Consider the following 18,035-nt stretch of genomic DNA (forward strand, 5'->3'; position numbering starts at 1 on the left):
TATTAAACGATTACAGATGTTGGCAGGTCTGCACAGTGGGGAGGCTCAAAGCCTGGCTCAGTCCGTAAGACTTGGTGAGCCAGCTGTCCCAGTCTGACACAAGAGTCCTGAAGATCTGCTGATCTTCATGTTGGAAGGCCACAGAAGCTGGGTTCCTGTGTCAATGATGGATGGTGGCAGCTGCAAGGTGTGAAAGTGCGGAAGCGGAAGCTGCCTTGGAACCTTTGTACCTGGGCTGCTGGTAGAAAGTGCTAGCTTTCCTCAGTCTTTTCCAGGATATACTCTCACAGACCTGCCCAAAGCTGTGTCTTTGATTCCAAAGCCAATAAATTGGCAACCAAGCTTACCTTGCTTTGGTTCTGAGTCTAATCTGGTCTGTATTATGCTCAGTAGTTTATTAATTGGTCTTTAGTTTGCTGTCAAACCATTATTCATAATGTTGCAAGAATGATCTTTAATTAAAATTTTTTCTTATATTTGACCATATTTCCCCACCCCCAACTTCTATCAGATCCTATCCATCTCTCTACCCACCCAACTTCTCCCTATCAAAAAAGGTCAAAACCAACAAAAAAAATAAGAAAACAAAAAATGTGTGTGTGTGTTTGTGTGTGCGTGTGTGTGTGCGCGCGTGCACGCACACACATACACACACACATCCCAAAAGAAAACAAATTTTTAAAATGGCATCAATTTCATGTTGGCCAACAACTGGACATGGAGCTTCAGTGATGCTCAACTGGAGAAAACTGATTTCCTCCTAGCAGGTATTCATTGCTGATAACTTCTTGATTAGGGGCGGGACTTTGTGTCCACTTCCCTTCTCTGTGCTGGAACTGTGTCTGGTTTGAACCTACACGTTTTGTGTGTGCTGCCTCCATCTCTGGGTTCTTTTTTCTTTTTTAATATTTATTTATTATTTATATAGTACTCATAGCAGAAGAGGGCCCAGATCGCATTATAGATGGTTATGAGCCACCATGTGCTTGCTGGGAATTGAACTCAGGACCTTTGGAAGAACAGACAGTGCTCTTAACCTCTGAGCCATCTCTCCAGCCCCCATCTGTGAGTTCTTTTTATTTTTATTTTTATTTTTTATTTTTATTTTTTTGTGAGTTTTTGTTTTTGTTTTTGTTTTTGTGACTTCTTAAATGATTAGCCCTGCTGTGTCTGGAAGACATCGTTTTGTTTGAGCCATCCACCACCTTTGGCCTTTATAATCCTTCTGATTTTCTCCTACTTTTCTCATCATTCACTTTTCATATCAACCTCTTCCATTTTCTTAATTACAAGGTCAAGTCCATACTCCTCACCTAGTTTGTGATCAGGTCTGGGTTCCTTTTGCCCTCATTTTGCTCCGTTCTTTCTACTCACAAAAAATAGTTTGTCGTTGCTCAGATCCGCACAGGTCCTTCTCTCTCAGCGTTCATACTCACTGCCCCCACTTCTTATTTCCAGCTCAGCTGAAGCATGCGTTGCCCAGAGCCGCACTCTGGGCTTTTATGTCTTCCTGCATTCAGGTTGATTTATGGGCCTTAACTAGCTTCCTTGTGTCTCTGTCACTGCACTGCTAGGTGTTTTCACATGATAACTTGCTGTTGTGTGCACAGAAGGCTGTCTGGAGTATCTCTGGTCTGTACACACCATGCCAATAACATCCTTCTGCTTGTGACCAATTGTTAGAATTTTCCTAGGGAAAAATATCTCCATTAAAAAACATCCAAACATAAGCTGTTTGACCTGTGGGGTTGACCAGCTGGCCTGTATAAGCATATTGACAGCTCCATCAGACCGATTGTCTTTACCCCCACCCCCCCTTGCTTAGTGTAGGGCTCTGCTGGTTAAGATTGGGGTCTGGTCTTCTCTGGACAGCTGATTCCGTGCTTGGACTCCCTTTCTCAGTGGGGCTCTCACCCTACTTGATCTGCTGACTCCAGAATTTTGTAAGAGGCATCACATAAAAGATACAGGCCCAGCCGGATGTAGTGGCGCACGCCTTTAATCCCAGCACTCATGAGGCAGAGGCAGGTGGATCGCTGTGAGTTCGAGGCCAGCCTGGTCTACTTTAGGACAGCTAAGGTTACACAGAGAAACCCTATCTCGAAAAACCTAAAAAAAAAGAAAAAAGAAAATACAGGCCCAACTTTTCCTGATAACAGGCACAGGGAGTTCCAGGGAGGGTGAGGTGAACTGTGAAGTCTGCCTCAGGAAGCTTCGGAGGAGAACTTTAGTATGTGGCCGAGGGGCTGGTCTTGTATTTCAGCAAAGAATATTTCTGTTTTTTGCCCTTGTCCAAAAAAAAAAAAAAAAAAAAAAAAAAATCCGCCTGCGACTAAATTGAAGAGTTTTGCATTTTCCGAGGAGATCTCAAAACAGCCTAGTGTGGACTGTGTCCCATGGTTATTAATGGCCATGCTTAGAAAGATCTATAATGAAAAGGGGAACCAGGAAAAAAAATAGAACTAAATCCTGTGCTTAAGGAGATAACAGATTAAATAAAAGACTTTAAAAGGAAGAAAGGGAGTGGTCACCTCAGGGCAGGACCCTAGGTGCCTCAGGGCACCCTAAAGGTGCACACCTTTAATTCCAGCACTCCAGGAGCAGAGGCAGGAGAATCTCTAAATTCAAGGTCAGCCTGGTCTATAGAGCAAGTTCTAGGACAGCCAAGCTTAGGCAGTGAAGGTAACCATGGAAACAGAAAAGCGGTGAAGATATAATTGAACGAGGAGACCATGTTCCAGCAAACAGTGAACAGCAGAACTTAGTACCTTTGGCCACGTGGTTCTGCCTTCAGAGTCAAGGATACAAGAAAAGGGCTATAGAATTTCCCTCCAGTAAGGAAAGTTACTGAAGCCAGGTGCATGGCAGATGTCTCTGCTAGTAGACCTAGAAAGGTCCTTGTGTGAAGCTGTGAAGGTGAAGCTTGGGTTGCCGTGGAGACCCAAGAGCCTAGCGATACCAGAGCCCTGACATTCCTGATGAGGAAATCCGCTAACGGAGTAGAACCAGCCCAAGAGAAAGAAGTCAACAAAGTTGGTAGGAGTTGGAGATCTGAAAAGCACTTTGACATCAGACATGGAGATGCAGAGTTTGGAGTTAGTCCAGCTGGTTTTGGTCTTGCTTTGGTCCAGTATTTCCTCACTGTGCTCCCTTTCCTACAATTTGGAACACTAATGTATATCGCGTGCTATGTTGGAAGTATGTGATTTGCTTTTTGATTTTATTTTACAGGGAATTACAGTCAAGAGATTGCATGAATCTCAGAAGAACTTTGGACTTTTAAACATTTTCAAGACTGATAGACTATGGGGACTTTTGAAGTTGGACTGAATGTATTTTTGCATTATGTTATAGCTACAGTCCAGTGGGGGCCAGGGAGTGGTGGAATGTGGTTTGAAAAGGTTTGGCCCCTATAGACTCATGTATTTGAAAGCTTGGCCCTTAGGGAGTGGCACTATTAGGAGGTGTGCCTCCTACTGGAGGAAGTGTGTCACGGTGGGGGTGGGCTTTAAGGTCTCCTGTGCTCAACCTGTACCCAGTATATCACACAGTCCCTTCTGGTGCCTTTGGATCAAGATGTAGAACTCTCAGCTCCTTCTCCAGCACCATGTCTGCCTGCATGCCCCTGTGCTCCCTGATAACAACGGACTAAACCTCTGAAACTGTAAGCCAGTCCTAATTAAATGCTTTCTTTTATAAGTTATCTTGGTCATGGTGTCTCTTCACAGCGATAAAACCCTAAGCTACCCTCCCCCACACAAAATTATAAGCCTTTTGTTTTTAGGGTTTTTTGGGCGGGGGAAGAGGCAGTTAGCATTGAGACAGGGTTTCTCTGTGTAGTCCTGGCTGTCCTGGAACTCTCCTGAAACTCACTTATGTAGACCATGCTGGGCTCAAACTCTGAGCTCCACCTGCCTCAGTCTCCTGGAGTAGGGAGATTGAAAATATACTACACCATTGCTGGGTCTTATTTTTAGTTTTTTAAGATGGGGTTTTTCTATATAGTCCTGACTATCCTAGAATTCTCTATGTAGACCAGGCTGGCCTCAAACTCACGTAGCTTTGGGCTGTCTCAGCCTTTAGCATACCTTCGTCACTAAATTGTAATCATTCATATATTTTGCAGTTTACTTTGTGGAGATTCTGTGTTTGCTTTTTTTCTTGAGAAATGTCTTTGAAGCCTAGCCTGTCTCAGACTGCAGAAAGCTGGAATTGTAGGTGTGATGCCTGGCACCTCGCTTTGGTTTAAAGGAAGACATTTGCAAGTCTTTCTTTCATTTGAACACTTAGAGGCCATTGTGGGGTTATTAATTGGTCATATTTCAGTCTCATGTTACAAGGAGAAGGGAAGTCCACAGAGAGAAAGAGAGGCAGAGAGCTCACTGGTCAGTGGGCAGATCAGAGACACGCAAAGCTCTGATGGCAGTCTTCGAGAGGCATGATTTGGGACATTCCTAAATAACTATAGTAGTGATGCCAAAGGTGCCTGTGGCCCAGATGCCCTGATAGGTGCAATAATAAGAACACCTGTGATGTTAGGACAGTTACCAAAACATGGCAGGGACAGGATGAGCACCTGGCTTTGGAAGAACGGTGCCAAGAATTTGCTTGATGTAGGACTGCCACAAACCTTCCCTTTGTAAAGCAATGAATTATCTACAAAGGACAAAATGAGACCAGCCCGCACCAGGATGGGTACAATGGCCATCTCTCTGTCCCTCCGTTCTTTTAATGCAGCTGCACATTAATAGTGTGCTGCTGCACCAATAATGCTTAGGTTGGTCCCATCCTGGGACTGTATGCACACCTCCCTGTCATGGTGGGCAGTAGGAAGCACAGAGATGCTTCTTTCTCCTATGTGTGGCCTCTTGCGTCATCCCGGCAGGCTGATCTGCTTCCCATAGAACTGGCCTATCACCTGGTTGTCAGCTCTCCATGTGAATGATGGCATTGTCCTGGGCACTAGAATATTCCAGCTGGCTGTCTCACACAGCTGGCCTTTGTTAGATCTTTCCTTAGAGAAAAGTTGGAAAGGAGAAGACATGAAAAGACTCAGACCAAGGCAACCAGCTAAACCACCAGCCCAACCAACTGGCAGATGCCAAGACATCGTCACTGTCACCAAGCATTTTCCTCAGGACCTTTAGGTTCTGTTAGGTAAATTAAGCAAGATAATCCACGGGCAGCACTGGCTTGGCACAGAGCCTGGCACGGGGAAGCTCTTGTGCCCATTAGTTTATGACTTGTAATCCGTGCTGCCCAGTTCCCTTTCTCGCTCTCTCCTCTCTCAGAGCTGGGAAGGCCAGAGCATCCGTTTGCAGCCCCCAGCCCCTGGGAACTTCATTTCAGATTCTGCCCAGTTTCGCTGGGTCAGCACAGCCTTGCAAACTGGTGGCTGCTGGGAGATTGGGGTCATGTTCTAATTGCTATGTGTAGCCCAAAGCCTTCCCTGGCAGTAAAGAGCAGAGAGAGGCTTCACAGCACTCCTGTGGTGAAGCCAGAGCTATGCAAAATGCTTGCATTGACAAGTGCGCTCATTTTTTGGATACGTAAAGGCATTTTTTTACCAATTAAAGATCATTATCCAGGCCAAGGCAGGATTGCTGCATTTATGGCTCTGTTCGCTTCACCTAACAGATAGGAGGGTTCGGATCTTTCAGAGGATACACATCAATTCTCGTCTCAAGGCAGATGGCTCCTTGTTCTGAGTATCTCTGGTCTTGGCATCTCTAGTTTCCTGATAGACATCCCCACCTGGCTTTCCAACCATGAACACCTGTTTCCGACTTTTATCCATGCATCATTATCAGTACGTACACATGTAACATGGAAGACTGAGGGATTCACAGGCTGAGTGCTGGGCTACTCACCAGGTGTGCAGACTTGAAGTCGTTTGACTTCTGGAGGCCTTAATTATACAGTGTGTATAATGGGACAATAATTCCATATTCCTCCTCAAGTTGTCAGCATTTGGATCTGATATGTCGTCACTGTTTTCATCAGTCAGGTTATAGTGGACTTGAAGTAATAGAATATCAGTAAAGAGTAGCTTGGATTTAAAAAAAAAAAAAAGAATAAAATTATCCTATATAAATAAAATTCTGGAGATAGTAACTCATTCTGAAGCCATGCTTAGTATCGCCAAAGGACCAACTAAATTATGTATTATTGATATTTTTCATTTAATATACAAAATAGTGGGTTTCATTATGACTTCCTTCCATCCTTTTTCTTTTTTCTTTCTTTTCTTTATATATATATTTTTTGTTTGTTTGTTTGTTTTGTTTTGTTTTTTTCAAGACAGGGTCTCTCTGTGTTAGCCTTGGCTGTCCTGGACTCGCTTTAAAGATCAGGCTGGCCTAAAACTCAGAGATCTGCCTGCCTCTGCCTCCCTGATTAAAGGCGTGCTGGGATTAAAGGCATGTACCGCCATGCTTGGCTTCCATCTTAAAGACAAGGTTTGACTATATAGTCTTGGCTGCCCAGGAACTCACAATATGAACCAAGCTGGCCTTGAACTCACAGAGATCCATCTACCTCTAACTCCTGAGCTGAATGCTGGGATTAAAGTGTGCACCCCACTACACCTAGCCTCAATCTGATGTCATATATATAACGTATACAATTGTGATTAAATGTATATAAATATGATATATGTGATTATAATATATATTTTAATCAAAAAACAAGAACATTTCTCAGAAGCCCCCAAGAATATCTCTATGCCACACATCTGCCTGTGCCTGTGAGCAAGGCCAGGGAAGTAGAACTCTATCCTCTATAAAGAGACACAAACCATAAGACAGAGGGTTAGATATAATTGTTGATGTTGCCGGCACATAGTGATATTATACATATATATTGTCTGATTGCAACTTCCTGTCTGCTCTTAGTCCCTTCTCACTACTGTTAACCTCTGTCTCCTCCCTAAAACTTCCCTGCTTACTTTCACTTGTTTTAAAAGTTACATTTACGGGAGGCAGAGACAGGCGGATCTTTGTGAGTTCGAGGCCAGCCTGGTCTCCAAAGTGAGTCCAGGACAGCCAAGGCTACACAGAGAAACCCTGCCTCAAAAACCCAAAAAACAACAAAAAAAAAGAGTTACATTTATTTATGTCTGTATGTATCCCCTATGTGGGTGTGCACATGTGGAGGTCAGAGGGCAATTTGCAGGAAGAATCCATTCTCTCTCCACCCTGTGGTCACTGGGGATTGAACTCAGGGCTTCAGGCTTGGTAGCAAGTGCTATCTTAGTCAGTGTTTCTGTTGCTGTGATGAAAAGAGACCTCATGACTGTTGGTACCAGTTTGGTTTCTTAGTTTCCTATGACTCAAATATGTGGTGTTTTTTTTATAATAAGAGCTTACCAACAAGTTCTATGGGTAGCCATGAGCAATGGCAGTCCCCTGTGATGTCTGGGGCCGGTGGGATCTACAGAACCTCACCAACTGATGCCCACACTGCGCACAAGGCCTATTGGATGGAATGTTGATCTGGGTAGCTAAATGCATTGTTAATGATTAAAAAAAAAAAAAATAGAAAGATCTCATCGTTTATGTGTTTGTTTAATTAACCAGTAATCAGTAAATATTTTTACTATGCCAAGGTTTTCATTCGTGAGTGACACAGGAGCTTCTGGAGCAATCTAGTATCTACACAGTATCTAGTGAGGAAAGAGATGTAAGAAGGTTCAACGAGTGGCAGGTGCGCCTGTGAGAGCATGAGGTGTGCGTTGGGTAGCCTCTCTCAGGAGTTACCTTCTTCTCTCGCCTTCTGCTGTATTCCATGTGGCTTCTCTTGGCAGCTCACTGTCATGGTTATTTTCCTTATGTTTGGGATCACACTTTCTTTTCTTTTTTTCTTTCTTTCTTTCTTTTGTTTTGTTTTGTTTTTTTTTTTTTTTTTTGAAAAGAGGGGTTTCTCTGTGTAACCTTGGCAATCCTAGACTCACTTAGTAGACCAGGCTGGCCTGGAGCTCACAGAGGTCCGCTGCCTCCCCCGGTGCTGGGATCATAGATGTGCGCCATCACACCTGGTTGCTATCACTTTCTTACCAACTACGAGATTTGAGAATTGATACGGGAGATTCATCATAGAAATGACGACTGTGACCATGTCCAGACTGCAACCAGATCTCGGGGTACAGGAATCAGCATCTGAAAACACAGTACACAAGAGCACACCCCCCCCCCAATATTAAACATGCAAGCAATTGATACTATCTTTGCACTAACTAGATTGTAAATAACCTCAGAAATTATTTTCAATTTAGCCCAATGAATGAAATGGTTATCAGTTCTCTCTTTCCATTCTCCTTCTAGCTCCACCCACCCTATGAAAGACTCAGGGTCATCTGCCACTCCCGTGTGGCTGAGAGTGAGGAGTGTCCTAGGATGCAGGCTCCAGTGCAAAGTCAGAGCATCCTGAAAACACAGAATGGGCTTGCCCCATGAGTGTATAGAAGGAATATTCAGAACTGGGGGCTTGCATTCATTTAGATTAGCTCTTCTTGTAAGTGCCACCATGCTGGTGCCTCCTCTTTGTGACACTGTGTGTGGCCTTGGAGCTGAGCTGCTCGGGTCCAGAGCAGGGTGGGGGGTTGGGGGTGTTTCTCATAGCAGCCTACTGGTCTTGGTCTGCACATTTGTTATGCTGTTAAACCCAACATGGTTTTGGGCAGATATTTGTCATAACTTCCTTGGAATTTCCCATTATCTCAGATTCTCATGGTCTCAAAATAAAATTGCAGCAGCCCAAAAATAGAAAGAACATATTAACTACTGGGGGGGGGGGTGACACGATGGTGCTAGGAATGTTGCTCAGTTGGTAGACTGTTCGCTTAGCATGAATGAGGCCCTGACCTTGATCCCATCACTGCAAAAACTAGGTGAGGTGGCCCATGCCTATAATTCTAGCACTTAGGAAGCAGAGGCAGGGAAATCAGGAGTTCAAAGCCCAGCTTTGAGGCCCAGCTTATGTTACATGAGACCCCTATCTTAAAACAACATCTGCTATCACTGATTTCTGTTGGCTTTGGGAGGCGTGTTCAATGGAAAGACAGTGAAGATTCAGAAGGAAGACCACCATTTACTACCGCCCAGGGAGTGAGACCTCAGAAGACATCACCTGTGGAAGCCTGATCATGGCCAACATGCTTGTGAGAACTTACTTCCTGCTGTTTAGGCCTCCTAGTCAATGACCACTATGGCAGAGGCTTAGGTTGGCTCTTCTGCATACATACCCTTCCACAAGGACATTGTGTGCATGTGTGTGTGTGTTTGTGTGTATATGTGTGGTGTGAGTATGTGAGTGTGTGTGTGCTATGTGTGTGTAGTGTATGCACATGGGTGTATTTGTGTATATGTTTGTGTGTGTCTATGTCTCTGTGGGTGTTTGTGTATGTGTATATGTATATGTGTGCTCATGTGTGTCTAGGTCTGTCTATGTTTGTGTGTGTGTATTTAAAAATGTGATTACCATGTTCAGATATTGAAACTTGCTCTACACATAAAAGTTGCTTTTTTGAGAGGGAGGGAGAGAGTAAAATAAGTTATGAAATCATAAAAAGGCATAAGGAGGGCTGGAGAGATGGCTCAGAGGTTAAGAGCGCTATCTGCTCTTCCAGAGGTCCTGAGTTCAATCCCCAGCAACCACATGGTGGCTCACAACCATCTAGAATGAGATTTGGTGCCCTCTTCTGACATGCAGGTACACATGCACACAGAACATTGTAAACATAATAAATAAATAAATAAATAAAGTTTTTTTTAAATCATAAGGAATAATTTTTATCTAAAATTATATATAGTACATTTTTGGTTGTGAGCCTAGCCCTTAACAGCTCAACATTTCTCCAGCTCTAAAATTATATATAATACATATAAGTCAATGTGTATGTGCGCGCGCACACCACACACACACACACACATACATATATAATTTAAGTGAAAAATTTACACCTAGGCTGACAATGCTTCCTTCCCCCACCCCAAGAACCACATATTATCTAATAAAAACCCCAGTAACAGACATGAGAAGCCTGTTACTATTCCTAGTTGTTGGTCAAGGGAGTCCAGGAAATTTCCAAAACATTTATGGACTATTGGTTGCCTCTCAGAGGCTGAAAGTAAATGCCTATTGCTGAAGACACGGTGTACTTGAACTCAGAACTAGAGAATCTGAGTTGACTTGACATGAAGTCCTCTGCCCTGAGTTCTAGCTTTCAAGACATCAGAAGACAGGGTGTCATCTTCTGAAGGAGCAAAGCCCCTAACTGTTCTACCCGCGCACGGTTGACTGCGAGGATCAGTACGTGTGATAATCTTGAGGGCGTGCAATAGTGGCATTCATTCCTTGGAGGTGACCAACAGCTCTCTAATTGGATTTAAGGCCCACTCAACAAAAGGAAAACCATGTCTGGTCCTGGAAACCTAGCCAGAGACCTGGGGGAAGTGAGGTCCTGGGTCTGGGAGGAGACCCTACAACCATCACTTTACTACCAGCGTGTTCCCTAACTGTGTTCTAAACGTTTATCCTTCCACCTTCAGATAAGCTTAGCCTTCACCCATCTTCAGAGAAATTTCTCTTTGCTACAGACTATGATAGAAACCCACAGCTGATCAGAATGCAGAGAAGAAGTGGCCATGGCACGCAGCCTGAGCTGAGGCATCTACAACACAGCTTCTGCACCCAAGGCTCAGGGGACACAGAGGAGAGATTCTAAGAGGCAGGGCACAGGAAGTTGACTGTGAGAGTGTCTCCCAGAAAAGTCAGGGAAGTCATGTCATGAAAGCTCTACAACATAGCTGTCTAAGCAAAACCTGGACAAGGAGGACTGCCTGGTCTCTTACACTGGCAGGTAGGGCCGGAATGGGAGGGGACTTGGGCCTGTTGTTCTCTCTCCCTGGGGGCTGAGCAGGATGATGATTGTTGAAGACCCAGCCTCCTCCCAAGATACTCGGAGGTAAAATGCACCCACTCAGGAGTCTCCTCAGAGCAAGATCTCAATTTTATTATGGCGGGTTTTTCTTATATAGAGCATAGAGAGTGGGCAGGGTATAAGGTGTCAGGAGATATGACATCTCCTAGGATGTAAAGTGGCCTAATACTGTGGGACTAATTGGTTTGTGTTACATGGCTGTTGGCAGGCAGGGTTTGCACCAGGATGTACCCAGTTAGACCATGCTGAGTCATTCTTATGTGGAAGTATCCACCAGCGACTGTTGCTGAAACTCGAGCCAGGCTCTGTTCTGTCCTCAAGGCCTCAGAGGGCTGACAGATTCGGCCATGGGGTCCAACAGAGGACACCAACAGACGTGTAACATGGAAGAAGGGATCTCATGGGGCTCCAACCCTAAACAAAGAATGAGATAGTCGTCCCCAGGGAAGAGCACCCATTGGTTATCCAGTACCGAGTGAGCATACAAGAGATATTATATGGACTGAGTAGGTTGGATTCACCTATTTAGGAATGTGTGTGTGTGTGTGTGTGTGTGTGTGTGTGTGTGTAACAACAAAGAAAAAGAGGCCATGGCCATGGATGTGTGTGTGTGTGTGTGTGTGTGTGTGTGTGTGAGAGAGAGAGAGACAGAGACAGAGAGAGAGAGAGAGAGAGAGAGAGAGAGAGAATGAGAGAGAGAGAGTGCAAGGGTGTGTGTGTGTGAAGAGTTGGAAGGAGGATGGTGTAGGGGAAAGTGATTTAATTATATTTTAATTTTTAAAACGCTATTTAAGCTGGAGTGGTGGCACATACCTTTAATCCCAGAATTGAGAGGCAGAGGCAGGCGGATCTCTGAGTTTGAGGCCAGCGTAGTCTACATAGTGAGTTCCAGAACAGCTAGGACTATAGATAGAGACCCTGCTTCAAAAACAAACACAGCAAGACCCACAAATAAATAAATAAATAAATAAGAGGCTGGAAAGACGGCTCAGTGGTTAAGAGCACTGGCTGCTTTTCCAGAGGACCCGGGTTCAATTCCCAGCACCCTCATGGCAGCTCATACCTGTCTGTAACTCCTGTTCCAGGGTATCTGACACACTCACACAGACATACATGCAGGCAAAACACCAATGTACATAAACAATAATTTAAAAATAAAAATTAAACTGTTAAATTTATTTAATAAAAGCAAAGGGGGAAAGCAGGCATTTCTAGGTACAGTGAGATGGGATGGGATGCAAGCCTCCTGCTTTCAGTGCCCGGTGGCATTGAGCGTGTGTGCATAGTCTCCCTCTCCTTGCCATTGGCGAATTCTTAGGAATTAGACCTTGGCAGTCCTGGCGGTCTCTGAAGTTCCATAGACATCAGTAATATATTAGAACACGAAATAAGAGCTGGGTGTGGTGGTTCAGACCTGCAACCCCAGCACTCAGGAAGCTGAGGCAGAAAGACCACGAACTGGAACCAGTCTGGATCGCATAGCGAGGATCGGTTTCAAATGGAAACAAGACAAAGAAGTGAGACCATCCTTATTTAAACTGGCTAATGCCAAATAGCAAACCTCTTTCCCTTGCATCAAAATTAAAACAGAGTTGAGCACTGCTGTGCCATCCAAAGACAAGTTGCAGCCCAGTAGCGTCCTAACCTTGCCGCTGCCAAATGGGATGGTGACTCAGGTTTGTCCTCCTGGTGGCCTGCATAGATAACACAGGTGCAGACCTCAGCACAGGGCTGGACACCAAAGCACACGGGGCCACACTGGTGACCACGTGCATTTTGTAGAACTCTCAGTGTCTATCCAAATCAGCTCTCTCTTCAGACGCTGCGCTGCGGGTCCTGGCAGTAGCTACGCTACAGCTGATCTCACCAGATAACGAGGCAGGTCTTCATTGCACTGAGGTAAAAGGAAAAGAAATAGCTGTGGCCTTCCTGCCATGAGGAGAAGAGAACCAGTAAGGGATATTCATCACCTCAGTCAACACTGAAGGGACTTCTAGCAAACGCCCAGAAGAGGATGTGTGGATGGAGAGAGAGAAAACAATAGAATGTGGCTAGTTTAATAGACGGAGGACACAAACTGTCTGGGGCCAGGGAGTTCCTATAGGCTGAGGGACAGCAGAGGCATTGTGGGTCACACTGCCTGATTTGTGTGAGTCCATGTTCAGAGCAGACAGTTTTGAGCTCTCTTGTGGCTGACTGACTAAAGAGTGACTGAGAACAGCTTTCATAAACAGCTTTCCCCACTGTTGTTGCAGCATTCTCACTTAAGTGTCACGTATAATTTTGACGATAAATGTTTCCACACATGTGCCCACTGGTGCTAATATTCAGTGCCCATCTACACAGTTTGGGGCACGGGTGTGAGGGGACAGATAATGCATTCTGATAACTGATTAGAACACACTGCTGGAAAAATTCTCATTTTTAAAACAGAACCATTCTAGGCAACGTTACAAATTTAATTAGAAGTCCTCGCTGCATTTCATTACGAGGTTGTTCTGTAATTACTCAGCGGGTCCTGGTGTTTACTAATGGAGAAGTGACAGCACATAGTGTTACTAAATTATTGTTACATTGTTGTAAAAGATAATTAGAGAGCGGGAATCGATCCAGGCGTTGCTTAAAGAGCCGTGGGAGAAAACAGCCACAAGACATAATCCTTGCTTCCTTGAGCTGGCTCTGGCAACAGTTGGCACTGCGGACCTCACCTCCCACAGGTGAACAGTTCCCGTGGTAGTTTTCATGATTTGCCTGAGATCATTTCCTTGTCAGAGTCGGTGAGAAGTGGAGTCTGCAGTCCTAAATTGCTTAGATGCTTATTGTGGGAGGGGGACGCTGCTCCAGTGACTCACAGGTGAGGGAGGGTTCTGAGAAGCTTTCTGCATTTTAATCACGGTTTGCCCCCTCCCCTTTTAGGGCAGGAGTAACACATTGTAGCCAGGGAGCAGTAATGGGGTTAGAAAGCTCCATTAAGTGAACCCTTGTCCTTAGAACATGGCTGGCGGTGTTCATGTGGGCAGATTGAAATTCTTTTTCTTTTTAAACTTTTGTTTCTTGAAGATCTCCTATTCTTGTGGTGAAGCCTATTCCCTGCTCAAACAGTCTTTGTACACACCTAGTCAACTGAGGGACAATTTTGGTAATTTAGATAGAAGCGTTTTAATGGAGACCTTTAGGGAACGGAGAGATGGCTCAGTGGTTTAAAATAAAATGGTTACCTGAGATCTTTAGATAATAGGTATTTTGTGTGTGTGTGTGTGTGTGTGTGTGTGTGTGTGTGTGTGTGTGTGATTGTGTTGGAGGTAATGAGGTAAGGGAAATACCATCTATGGAATATATTGACTAAGTCACCTTTTTGTGCTAACTGATGACTACAGACATTTTTGCTTTGTTTGTAGAAGAGAAAACTGCCACGCTAAAGCTGGCTTGTAGATCGCTCTGCTGGGTACAGCTAACACAGGCAATAACACGTAGGGCTCGGTGCTTAAAATAATAACTTGGTTTTCTCTCTCGTGGTAGTAAGGGTTGAACATGCTAGGCAAGTGCTCTACCACCAAGATGCACCCAACTTTTAAATACACATTTTAAGGTTTATGAAAAAATTATGTAGGAACTGGAGAGATGGCTCAGCAGTGAAGAGCCCTGGCGATTCTTTCAGAGGACCTGTGGTGCACTCCCCAGTACCCACATCTGTAACTCCAATCTCAGGGATCCGATGTTCTCTTCTGGCCTCCCCACATGGTGCACAGACATCCATGCAAGCAAAACCACCCAAATACAGACAAATAAATACATTTTAATAATTATAGTGTGTGCGCGCGCATGTGTCTGAGTGAGTTTATTTACCACATGTGTGCAGGAGCTCACAGAGGTCAGAAGAGGGCAACCGATCCTTGGAGCTGGAGTTAGAGGGGGTGTTGAATCACCTGTCAGGTGCTGGGACTCAAATCCTGGTTCTCTGCAAGAACAGTATGATCTCATACATTAAGTAACACATTAGTTCTGGAACCTGGAAGTCCACAGCTGGGACTGATGGTGGTGTCACATGACTGCAGCCTCAGCTCTCAAGAGGTTGAGGTGGGAGGCTTTTCAGTGTGAGTCTGCTCCATCAGCAGTGCTCCTGTCTGCTTATGGAGGCCCCATTCTATTTCTAAACTAATTGAATTCTTTGCCGTGAGAATTTTGGTTTCTTTAAAAACAGAAATATTATGCTTTTGTTTTAATCCCAAGCATGGGATATGGGGCTGCTTCAGACTGTCCATAGCAGCTGACTATTATTTGTCTCGTGCTTTGGCAGGGGTGTGATTTTTGTCAGCTGAAGATATTTTATGTTTGGAATTCTGACGACCCTTCAGAGGGATTAAGATGCCAGAGCCCCAAGAAGCTGGGCAGTTACCCCCCCCCCCCCCCCTCCCGCTGCTCCCGCTGCACCCCTGCTGCACCCGCAGCTACCCTCCTGCTGTCCCCCAGTTGCCTTCGCTGCCCCTTGCTGCTCCCACTACCCCCCTGCTGCCTCCCAGCTGCCCTCCTGCTGCCCCCAGCTGCCTGCACTGCCCCCTGCTGCTCCCACTGCACCCCTGCTGCCCCCCCAGCTGCCCCCCAGCTGCCCTCCTGCTGCTCCCCCACTGCCCCCCTTTCTCCCCCATCCCAGCTGCTGTTACTGATTATTGTTTGCCCCTGGTGCTGGTTGCTGGTTGGAGATACACTGACAAAGAAGATTGAACTTGCCCTAAGGAACTAGGTGCCTCTAACCAGCAGGAAGTAGCTAACGATATTGATGCCCGCCTCTCCTCTAACCTTCTTTTTCTCCTACCTAGTGTTGGGGGTTGAAAGGGATGGGGTGGGGGCGGGTAGGAAAAAGAGTTCAATAAAGTAGCTAAAAGTCTGGCTACAATTCTTAACATAAATGAAAGCTGAGCTGTGTCAAGTGAGTTTCGTATAATTTGATAGGATCATGTGGCCTTTTCCCTTTTTTTTTTTTTTTTTTTGGTTTGTTTGTTTGCTTGTTTGTTTTCGAGACAGGGTTTCTCTGTGTAACCTTGGCTGTCCTGGACTCGCTTTGTAGACCAAGCTGGCCTCGAACTCACAGCGATCTGCCTGCCGCTGGGATTAAAGGTGTACGCCACCACGCCCGGTGTGGCTTCTTCTTCTTAGAATGTCATAATGGTGAGCCACATTGATTGTTTCTTATACTTTGAGATAGGATATTATATTAATTTATTTCTAGATTTAGTTTGTCAATATTTTGTTGAGTGTTTTGGAAAATATTCCCAAGCCATATTGTTTTCTTTTTTTAAATATCTATTTAATTTTATGTGTGTGTATGTGCACCATATGTGTGCAGGCACCCATGGAGGTCAGAAGTCATCGGATCCCGTGGAACTGGAGTTCCATGTGCCTGTGAACCCCTTGTGGGTTCTGAGAACTGAACTCGCTTCTCCTCAGGAGCAGTGAGTGCTTTTAACTGCTGAGCCACCTCTCTGGCTTTCTTTCCTTGTAACGGCCTTGGCTTTTCAGTTCCAATTTAATCCGGATATCCTGAAATGCACCTCTTCTCTCTTCACCTTGTGAGGAAAAACTTGGACAGGATTTGTGTCTGTTCCCTTGATTTGGTAGAACTTATCAGTGAAGCAATGAGCTGCCTCTTCAGAGATGTGAAGCTGTGAGCCAGATTTCTCTACGGGTTGTCTGCCTTCGCTTCAAGTAAACGTTGTTAACTGCTGTTTTGCAAAGTGCTGCATTGAGTTTTGTGATGGAGGGTCCAGGAAGCAATATTAATATTGAACCAAGGTACCAATATCAAATCACTGGTCACTGTGTGTCTGCGACACAAGGGAAAGTTACTTGGCCCCCTTGTGGAGTCCAGTTTGTCCCAAGGACAGCTAGCTTATGTTTAAAGATAACAAAAAGTCCAACTTGATTCAAGGTCTCAGTCTGTGCCCAGGGTCCAGCTTGACTCAAGGACAACCAGCTGTATCTAAAAATATTCCACTGCCCCTGAAAGGTATTAACCCCTCCCTGGTAGCCTGCTAAATTCTGCTTTTGCAAAAAAGATATTTTAAAAAAGCACTTGATCCTGCTATTGGAGGTCTGCAGCTTGAAAGATATGGACAGACCCCCGACGAGTCGGCTCAATAAAATTCCTGTGTGTATTGTCTCTGGGGACTCCGGGTATAGACTAGAGATCTCTTTGAAGGTTTCAGTCTTACAGTGGGTGCAGATTCTGTGGTCATATCCACCTTCCTTATTATTGGCACTGATGATCTTTGACCTTTCTGGTTTTTGTCAGTCTTACTGGAGATTTATCCATTTTATTGATCTTTGTCAGTCTTGCTACAGACACTGATCTAATAAAAGGTCTCTCTCTCTCTCTCTCTCCCACCCACACACACACACACTTCACTGATCTCTCTCCATTATTTTCCTGTTTTCAATTTCAATGATTTCTGCTTTTAACTTCACCATCCCCTTTCTCTGCACATTGGTGTCTTAATTACTTTTGTATTGCTGTGATAAGACACTATGACCAAAGCAACCTAGAGAAGAAACAGGTTATTTTGGGTTTACAGTTTCAGAGGATGAGTCTGTGACCATCATGGCAGGGAGCATGGCAGCAGACAGGCAGGCAGGCATGACACTGGAGTGGGAACTGAGAGCTTGCATCTGATCCACAGTCATGAGGGTGTGGGGCAGGGGGAGCGGAGAAAGAGTGAGAGAGACAGAGACACACAGAGACACACAGAGACAGAGAGACACCAAGGACAGAGAGAGAGAGGAGAGAGAAAGAGGGCACACATATGGATAACTGGAAATTCTGGGGGCTTTTGAAATCTTAATTCCCACCCTTGGTAACACATTTTCTCCAACAAGGCCACACCTTCTAATTCTTCCCAAATAGTTCCACTAACTAAAGGCTAAATGTATGAGCATATGGGGGGCACTCCCATTTCAAACACCGTAGTTAAATTTATTTCTGTTTCAGGTGACATCTTCAATGACTAATTTGAGATTTTTTTTCCTTTTCTTTTTTTTCTAGACAGAGTTTCTCTGTGTAGCCCTGGCTGTCCTGGAACTCACTCTGTAGACTAGGCTGACC

Source organism: Acomys russatus, chromosome 3, assembly GCF_903995435.1.
Source record: "Acomys russatus chromosome 3, mAcoRus1.1, whole genome shotgun sequence".
NCBI lineage: Eukaryota > Metazoa > Chordata > Mammalia > Rodentia > Muridae > Acomys > Acomys russatus.